The sequence below is a fragment of the Thermobia domestica genome, unplaced genomic scaffold, assembly GCF_964235325.1.
Source record: "Thermobia domestica unplaced genomic scaffold, izTheDome1.hap1.1 HAP1_SCAFFOLD_1413, whole genome shotgun sequence".
NCBI lineage: Eukaryota > Metazoa > Arthropoda > Insecta > Zygentoma > Lepismatidae > Thermobia > Thermobia domestica.
Window position 1 is genome coordinate 1 of NW_027657123.1, and position 10,356 is coordinate 10,356.

At 39.3% G+C, this 10,356-nt stretch overlaps 1 non-coding gene across 1 annotated transcript; it reads left to right on the plus strand.

Annotated features, from left to right (window-relative positions):
- Positions 1 to 4,610: 4,610 nt before the first annotated feature.
- LOC145677823 (5S ribosomal RNA) lies at positions 4,611 to 4,729 on the plus strand. Its single transcript, XR_014130038.1, has one exon. It is a non-coding gene; the product is annotated as a 5S ribosomal RNA (ribosomal RNA).
- The last annotated feature ends 5,627 nt before the right edge of the window (positions 4,730 to 10,356 follow it).

Sequence of the window (10,356 nt, forward strand, 5' to 3'; positions counted from 1 at the left end):
AGCAAGGGTAGTGGAAACCAGTTAGTTTTCGAGTTTCAATAGCACTTGTCATGCATCCATACTAGTAGCGCCCCGCTTGTAAACATTAAGTACACTATGCAAGAATACACCGCCGGTGGAAAATAGTACCTAATACAGTTATCTTTCATATATACTGACTTATTTTACAGTAGTAACCCAACACTAGTAAACGTAAAATAAAAGTGTATAACTTTATATTTAATTCTATCGCCTGGCTTAGTTTTTCACCTGTAAGATGTACTTATTTAGAGCAAGTTTCTTAACTAGCAAATTAAACCGAGAACCACAGCAACCATATATATATTCTTATGATGTACTTTTCTTTGAGTGGTGTTCTCTGTCTATTCAATAACATTTTCTCAGTTTAATGCTAGCAAAAAACAAAACAAAATCAAAGTGTTTCTATATAAATTTAGTTCACCGTGTTGTAATATCACATGGAATTGAAAAACGAATAGTCGAACCTCTGCTATCTCGATCAAACTTCTCAGGATGATATACTGACTTACCGCAGAAGTTCGACTGAATACGTTTCTCAGTTCCATGGGAGAACCTGGAGAAGCAAAAGCCTGCGCAACGGAAAATACTAAATAAACTTGTAGAGCAGGTCAAGATGTATCATCATGCCAAGTTTCATTCAGATCAGAGAAGTTTGGCTGCAGCCATTTTCATTACAAAGCACAAAATGGATGGTCCCTAACCTCGAGAATCTTCACAATTGTCGACGAGTTGAACTGCACTCATCTGATCAAAATCAAACTTAAAATGGCAGTTCACTTTCAACTGTTAAATAATATGATATGCAGGCTTCTGCTTTCCTAGTTACAGTCTATCCACTGTGGTATGCATATTAGTAGAAATGTGAGAGTGCATATTTATTAAAGATTTGCTTCAAAAAGCGATGAAAGACATAGGCATTCCCGCGGGCGGTGATAACAAGATGCCGGAAAACGAACAAGCAGAAAGAATATGGGCTGAAGAAGTGTAAACGACGACGCGGCGGCCCGTAAAGGTGTTGCCGTCCTATTAAATGAATAATATCAAAAGAAAGAAAAAAAAAGTAAAAAATTTCGCGCTCGTAATCAAGACAGAAAGCAACTAAAGGAAATCTTTGTTTTACGTCCCACGTTATGCCGCTTAGGCTAAAAGAGGCGCTGATTATGAGAAATGATTGAAATGGTGGTGGAATGAAGAAAGTGGGAGGAAACGGGAGAACCCCGCGGTAACCCACCGCACATAGTTTTTGTCCACCATAAAGTTAACTTGGCGGGGGCTCAAGACAGAAAGACGGTTGGAAAAACAAATAAACGATGTTCCATCCCGTAAAAATGTTGGCGACCTATGAAATCAATATTTTTTCTTAAAGAAAAAAAAAAGAATTAAAAAGAGAAAAAAAGGTCAAAATTTCGCGCTCGCTTCGCTCGCGATCAGCAGAGAAAAGAGGACGTGACGCACCCCTAAAAGTGTTGGCGACCGATTGAATAAATATTGTGGGTAAAAAAAAAAAAAAAAAGTCAAAAATTTCGCGCTCGCTTCGCTCGCGATCAGCACAGAAAGAAGGACGTGACGCGCCCCTAAAGGTGTTGGCAACCGATTCAATACATATTGTCGGTAAAAAAAAAAAAAAAAAAAACGCTCGCTTCGCTCGCGATCGACATGAAAAAGGCAACGACGTGACGCCCCGTAAAATTGTCGGCGACCTATTCAATCAATATATTCGGTTGAAAAACAAAGTCAAAAGTTTCCCAATCGCTTCCCTGCCGATCGACATAAAAAAAAAGGCAACCCCTTCACCTCTCCTTATGCATTCATCAGTAAACATACAACCATAGATCACAATACCACTCACATCACCTATCAGTTCTCCACGTCCATCAAGATCCAATCATCGCCCTGGCCCTTTATGATGATACACAACATTACATGTTATTGTGTGCATTGCCCCGCGTTACAATACATGACCAAAAAAAAAAGAGAAAAAGAGCTGCACTGCCTTCAGTGTAGACATGTTCGTATTCGTAGAAAATGATTTTAGGTACACGATAGTACAGTAATCTATCTTCACATGCTTCAGATGTGAACGATACCTACACATGAAGAGGGCTCCCGAGGTTTCCTTTTCCAATAGGATGGAGCTCCACCACACTTGCAGAATGACGAGAAGTTATGTTAATAAATATATCCCAGAGTGTTTCGTAACTCGCCCTTGGTCCTAATGATGAAGCGTTCTTCAGATGGCCCCGATGTCTCCACACATGATACTATGCGACTTCTTTTCACGAGGCTCTCAAAGATCACGTTTGTGTCCTAACATTCTCTGCAGATATGACACAGCTGCGATAGCGGATCACAGAAGCCTTTCCTCTCCTTACAAGAGACGTGTTCATTCGAGCATGGGAGTAATTCGACTATCGATCAAATATCTCCCGTGTCACGATAGTAGTCACTTTCAATTCTTCTAACGAAGGTAAGAAAAAATGCTATACAAACTTCCTTTCGGTATATAAAGGATTAGGGGCCCAGAGAATATTTTCTTTCAAGAGGATACATTCTTTTTCGAACACCCTGTATATAGATCCTCTAATTATAACTGCAAACAAAATGTTGATTTTGCAATTGCTTCCATGAGAGAAAATTCTGTGCACTTTCTTTCTGAAGGGCCGGGCCTAAACGTTTTCCTTAATCATTAAATTTAGTAGTTATCTACAATTACATAGTTTTCCATTGTTCTCAAAATAAAGATTTTTCTCTATGAATTGTTGAATGTTGCTAGGGATATTGAAGTAATTCTTTTTAGTGTTTTTTTCTTTACAATAATGTACTGAACGCCTGCATTAAGGAAGTTCGTGTGTCCATCTTGCAAAATGTTTCGTCTTTTTTCATGCCCACTAAGATAAATATTCATTTTGCTCTTTTCTCCGTATGCAAACCACATTTCTTAAAGGCAACATTTTCATACAAATGTAGTACTAAAAACTTCTAATTGGCAACATCTGGGCTGCGAAGAGGAAAAAGAAAGAAATCTCGTACGTATTCGCGCGCAATTCGGAATTAGCCAATGAAAAGCACAAAAGCGGCCACCATCTCTCTCTCTTTCTTATTAACGGTTTTGTACTTTCTGCAGTTCTATCAGTGCTGCTAACCTCTTACTATATCATTGAATATGTATGTTTATATATATATATATATATATATATATATATATTTTACAAAAAATCATACTACTACGGAATAATATTAAATGCCTGTAAACCCTCATTTCTGTTTGCACTTTCTGTTACACTACCTTCCCCGAACTTCTTTCAAGTTATTAAGTGCAGAACGGGGAGTTATACATATTTACTTGCGCTTTCACAATATCTGCACATTGTGTAATAATAGGAGACGTATAAAATAAAACTATATACTAATACGTATATATATATATATATATATATATATATATATATATATATATATATACAGTACACATTCCACTATCCGAGGCTTTCCTTTTCTTTTCTTGCTGACGATAAATTACGCTCTTAGAAATGTTGTCTGAAAACAATAAGAATATGTGCAAAAAATACAATCAGAGGTAGAGGTCTTTAACAGGAACTAAGCAAGGGAGTTGAAAAATTTTTTATGCATGTAAAAAATATAGACATGAACCAACTTGTGAAATAAAAAGACCAGAAAACTACTCTTTCTAAATTATGTGTAAACTTTTTACCGAAAACGAAAGTTGCACGAAAGACTTTTTGTCCCTTTTTTGGCCTCCGGTGCTTGGGGTCCCTGGTTCAATCCCAGCTCGTGCCGTGTGAACTTTGTCGTGCATAAAGACCGTGCTCATGGGTTTTCTCGGGTTTCTCCCGTTTCCTCCCACTTTCTTCATTCAGTACTCATCATCACCGTCTCCTTTAGCGTAACCGGTATAAGTATGCGACGTAAATCTAAAGATTTCATTTCATTTCCCTTTTCTGCTCATACTGCTGATTATGCGCGATTATGCCAACATCCAACTCCGCGGATAATCGTGCGATTACTGTATATACAACTAATACAGATACGTAATTACATTATCAGTTACAGTATCGGTTTTTATTTACTAATTTGCCTCACTTTATTTGCATCCCTGCAGTAAATAATTCTTATCGATAATAGTTAAAATGTATATTACATTTTAGTGCTTCACGACTGAATGATCATCTGCCTTACGTTATCTCGCAGCTGAAGAGGATGCTACACTGAAAACTACCTTGCGTTATAAAGGGTAAGTGAAACATATCTTAAAAATATCTTTCATACATTTCATTGTGTACATTAAAGAATGTAAGTTTGCCTTTTTCCTGTAATCAATACTTAATAAAGGATTTATTTTTATTTATTTATATACAATTTCATACGTGGTTCGTGATAGTAAACTCGATAGGACATAGTGGCACTATGAACATCCGAATCACTCATCATTCGAACATTCAAATATTTATTCGAATATTAGTATATTCCAAGTAATGTTAACGACGTTAATATGCTTGCCTTTATAGTTAATAATGTCAATTCTTACTTAAAACATACTTCCTTAACAGGACATTGAAGAAAAGGTAGTTGCCAACGGCCATACCATGCTGAATATACCGGTTCTCGTCCGATCACCGAAGTCAAGCAGCATCGGGCCTGGTCAGTACTTGGATGGGTGACCGCCTGGGAACACCAGGTGCTGTTGGCATCTCTTTTTCAAATTTCATTATCCTTCAAGTACGAAAATACTAGAAACATTAATTTTATAGTACTTTCAAGAGATAATTTATCAACATTATTTCATAGCGATTAATCGATATTCTAAGCGTTATACCCACTATTTCTTACACTAACAGCCTGTTTATTTGCACGGCACATTAAAATAACCTGATTTCCGATCCGTGTGCACCTACTACTATACTTAACACGGAATGTATTACCACTTTTTAAAAGTAAATTATTATGACTAAGTGTAGATCTCCGGCGAGTAAATGCCTTTCGTATACAAGCACGACACATCTCCGCTATGTGCTTTACTTTTTTACTAACAGCATATAGAAATTGGATTTCAAGGTGTTTCTACATAACAGAATGAAGCAAATTTCGTGATTTAACTCTTTCGAATAATGTGTTGGTCCTGACAAGGACCGTTTGAAATGAAAAATCTTGAAGAAGATTTTTACTTAGAGCTTGTGTACTTGGTAACAGCCTTCGTACCCTCACTTACAGCGTGCTTGGCAAGTTCACCAGGCAAAAGAAGGCGCACAGCTGTTTGGATTTCCCGGCTGGTGATAGTTGACCGCTTATTGTAATGGGCCAAACGAGAAGCTTCAGCAGCAATACGCTCGAAGATGTCATTAACAAAGCTGTTCATGATACTCATAGCTTTGCTAGATATGCCAGTGTCAGGATGCACTTGCTTCAAAACTTTGTAGATGTAAATGGCATAGCTCTCCTTCCTCCTCCTCTTCTTCTTCTTATCTCCCTTGGAGATATTCTTTTGGGCTTTACCAGCCTTCTTTGCAGCCTTTCCGCTAGTTTTTGGTGGCATGATGACTCACTCGTTCAGCAAAATTAGATGTGTCCGCAGTTCACAGTTCACAGTTCACAGTTAGCATGACAATTTTATGGTGATGAGTATCGAGCTCACGGGAGTGAGCTCCTGCCTCTTATTTGAAGTTGTGATGGTTGGCGTTTCTAATGACGAAGATGACACTTTCTCGGGTGCAACTGTCGCATCCTACAGAATATGAATTTTAAGATGATGATGAGAGATGGGGATGATGACGATGAGAGGCGATGAACAATTGGAAAAGGAGGAAGTAGCAGAGGTAGCAATTGGCTAGTTTAAGGAGGGATCCAGTTATTGGCTGAGCTCTAAGTATCCAATCAGAATTAAGTAAATGGCCCTGATACGGGTGTGGTCCTGTACATACTGTAACATCTTTTAATCATGTGGTGTAGTAATGTCATCTAGTATGTCACTGAGTATGGAAAGCTTGGTAAGAACGTCTGGAGCTGCTTTAAGGGCAGGAAGTCGCTTCCGCACTGCCGATAAGATGTTTGAGAGGTGAAGATCACGAAATATCTCTATAAGCTCCTTGAGAGTATCACTAGTAGTAGCTTCTGTTTTATCTTCATTATGAGCAGTAGGCGCTGTACGTTTTGTAGCATCGGCTTTCTTGGCATACGTATCAGTATGATTCACTGGTTTTGACTTTGGTAAGGTTGAATCAGATGATAACGGTGGAAAATCTGTAGGCTTGAATGACGGTGGTTGAGAACTCTTCCGAGAAAGGATTTTATGAATGACAGGACATCTTTTGAAGTTTGCGGGGTGCCCCCCTCCACAGTTGGTACACCTCACTTTATCATCTTGAGTTTTTCGAGGACACTCGTAGGTAAAATGGTTGTCAGCACATTTGACACATCTTGGTGTTGCAGCACAGGATGTCTGTGTGTGGCCCAATCGCTGGCAGCGATAGCATTGTATATAGGACGGTGGATGATAATATTCAACTTTTATTCTATAAAATTCCAGATATTGTAAATTTAATATGGATTTCACATCTGGCGTCTTCTTTAAAGTGACCAAGAACAGTGGGAGCAGCACACCCCCCCTGCCTTTCATTTGCTGAACAGAATATACTGGGTATTTGCGATTTAGCAAATCAGTCTTGATATTATCAATGGATGCATCTACTGGCAGTTGGCGGATGACCACCTTAACTACAGTCTCTTTCCTAATCATATCCAATGAATATTGCAGTTTAAAGTCTTTGCAATATGCAATTAACGCTTCATAATCTGCTGCAGAGTGACATTTGAATTTAATGCGGTCGGAATAGACTGCACAGTATGGAATTTCTTTACAAACCAAGGACGCCCCATGCGTTAGTTTGTATCCTTTATTGGTAGGATAGTCGTAAATAGTGAGAGATTTAATTTGTCTCTTGGCTTCAGACTTATTTGCAGTAACTGAAGAATTTTGGGCCATATCGTCATCCCTTTCAGAGGGAGGTGGATCAGCCGACGTCTTAACAGAGCTGGTCTCCATGTCATCTTCCATAGCAATAGGTGCAAAACTATTGTTTAAAGGAACAATGTTCGTTTCTTCTGGTTTGGGTTTAAACGTATGTTTGGCAGGTTGGAATGAATTTTCTAATGGCCGTTTCCTTGATTCACTCGTGATCAAAAGCTCTGGAGTGGAGGTCGTAGTAAGCTTATCTGGACGGCCATAGATATCTCGGTGATGAGCTGGAACATGCGGTCCTGAACACCAATAACAATTTTCATATATGTTATAGATATGTCGAGTATCTAATAGTCTTGGATCTTCTGGGATATCTAGCTCAAATTTCTTGTGTACGTGCGATTTGTCCTGAATATAAACAATGCGTTTGGTACTTGCCATATCGTAAAAATACAGGTCTTTACGCTATGTCTTCCCAACGATGTCTCTCCTGTGTCCGCCGATTTATCGACTTCATTTAAATTACAGTACGTGTTTCAATTCGCGCCAACTGCCTTGCTTTTCATTTGATGCACTCGGGTGCACGCTTGAAGTAGTAACAAAACTGACTTGATTCATGGGAGGCCGCAATTTTTCCTCTCATCTTATTACGAAAGAATATTGAACAATGTCTGGTCGCGGCAAAGGTGGAAAAGTCAAGGGAAAGAGCAAGTCCCGCTCCAGCAGGGCTGGCCTTCAATTCCCAGTAGGCAGAATCCATCGTCTTTTGCGAAAGGGTAACTATGCCGAACGAGTTGGTGCTGGCGCTCCCGTGTATTTGGCTGCAGTCATGGAATACCTGGCAGCTGAAGTTCTTGAGTTGGCAGGCAACGCTGCTCGTGACAACAAGAAGACTAGGATTATTCCACGTCATCTGCAGTTAGCTATCCGTAACGACGAGGAATTAAACAAGTTGTTGTCTGGAGTTACAATCGCTCAGGGTGGTGTTTTGCCCAACATTCAAGCTGTACTTCTGCCCAAGAAAACTGAGAAGAAGGCATAAATGTAAGACCTATATCTCATACAAATCGGCCCTTATGAGGGCCACAAACCCCTTTATAGAGGAGATTTACGATTGAAATGAATTGTTTTCGATATACAGACTCATCAAAAGTGTCTGAGATAGTTGCTTAGTGTCATTCGAAATTCTCGCTGCTATTCGATTAATTAGTATGTGTAGTCGTCGATCGTAATTGAAGCCCATAGGAAGTCACACTATCTTTAGAATACTCCAAACAGCGATGTGCTTAGTTCCCACTACATTATTAATTATAAGATCATTACCTTTTGTATTGTCGCTAGCTACATTTTTTTGATATTTGCGTACATCGGGCTCATATTACCCAGAGGACAGGACAGTCGAGCCCAGATTCTCAGCAATGGAAGAAAACCTCATACCACATATTCTCATGTACTTCATGCTAGACAAAGGAATTTCCAACATTCTTAAAGCACTCATGTTTCTCTCTTGCGTTGGCTTGGCTGAAATTACTCTGTTCAATATGTTCTCGACATTTATTATTGTTCATTACTATGCCCCAATGACATCATGAACAGAGCGGATCAAAAAACTTTCCTAAATTTCTTTTGCAACATAGTAATGACATTAAATGCACACTTAAGTACGATTTATTCTTTGCAAGGTCGATATTCATATTTGTGTGATATGTGTTATATGTATATGGTTTGTAATACGCAACTACTCTTATTCTCTGATCTCAGAACTCATTTGCTACTGTGCCCAACGAGCGAGCCTAGGTTTCTTGTAACTACTGCCTTTCTTTAGTAAATAATGTGAAGTATACAATGCATTAACCTACATCTCATATTTGTATTACTCTTTATTTTACTAACCCGCTACGAAGTGTCATTAATTTACATGTAAATCACAATAGACACTACCGCAAAAGAAAAAAATCGAACCCAAGACCACGTAAACAAGATAAAGGACAAGATTCAGGTTTCTAACGCATTATTCGCCCCTCACAGCACAGTATAGAAGTTGTATAAGCCTCTATACGTACATCCTACTGTCAGAACAGAAATTCCGACTTGCGTTTCGCATCTCTCATGCTCGCTACTTCCAACAAATCGCCAATTTCCAACCAGAACCCCTTCTCCAGCATTAATACTGCTACATATGAATACGTATACATGAACGTACATAATGTAAAAAAAAACGTATGATTTTCTCAAATTAATCTCTCTACGTCTGTAATTTTGTGTGCATCAAAAGGCTTTAATGTAGTTACACGAATTCTTATAATCTAACAGAAAATCGCACAAAGTAAATCTTTCCCTTTATATAAATTTGTTGGCTCTGAAAAGAGCCGTTTATGCCAATTTTATATCCAAAATAGGAGGAACCCCAACTTAACCTCCGAAACCGTACAGGGTTCTTCCTTGCCTCTTCAAGGCATACACAACATCCATAGCTGTCACTGTCTTCCTCTTGGCGTGTTCTGTGTATGTAACAGCATCTCTGATTACGTTCTCCAGGAATACTTTCAATACTCCTCGGGTCTCTTCATAAATGAGACCAGAGATACGCTTCACACCACCACGGCGAGCAAGACGCCTAATAGCGGGTTTGGTGATACCCTGGATGTTGTCACGAAGAACTTTACGGTGGCGCTTGGCACCTCCTTTGCCAAGACCCTTGCCTCCTTTTCCACGTCCTGTCATTTCGATATGTTACTGCTTCGCTCACCACACACGAGAAATACAAGCCCAAGCAGCCCAAGACTCGTGGTTTTGTTCCTTCGATCATGCAGGGAAAGCACGGAGGAAAAACACAAAACGTGTCTAAGCCAATGAGAACTGTCCTTTTCGACTGACTTTATCCAATGAGAAATAGCTTGATTTAACGGTTTTGCTCTTTATATAACTTGACTTCATTCAGCGCGCAATTATAGGCAATTGGTGGACTAACAGAGAAGAATTCTGTGCTAGAAGAATTGAAGATGCCGAGATTAGCAGCTGAAGACGCCGTGACACACCGGGAGACCTTGCGGTGTTAACGAAGGTGTGGTCAGCAGCAAAGAAGAGCTTACTCTTTACTTAAAGAGAAAACTTTAGAGAAGAGTCGTGTGTTCAATAAAGTTAAAACTGAAACAACACACTTACACACACCGCTTCCTGGAGAAATAAACATTGTTTTCCGTCGGCTTGACCCCCTATTGTGCGTCAAGCTTCGCGCTGGCCATATAGGTTGTACAGCCTTTGGCGACAGTCGGCTGACGGGAACGCAATATTATCTCTCTGGGATAGCATAGAGAGGCACCATACACAAGCTAGAGAAAAAAAAAAAACCCTTTTAGATA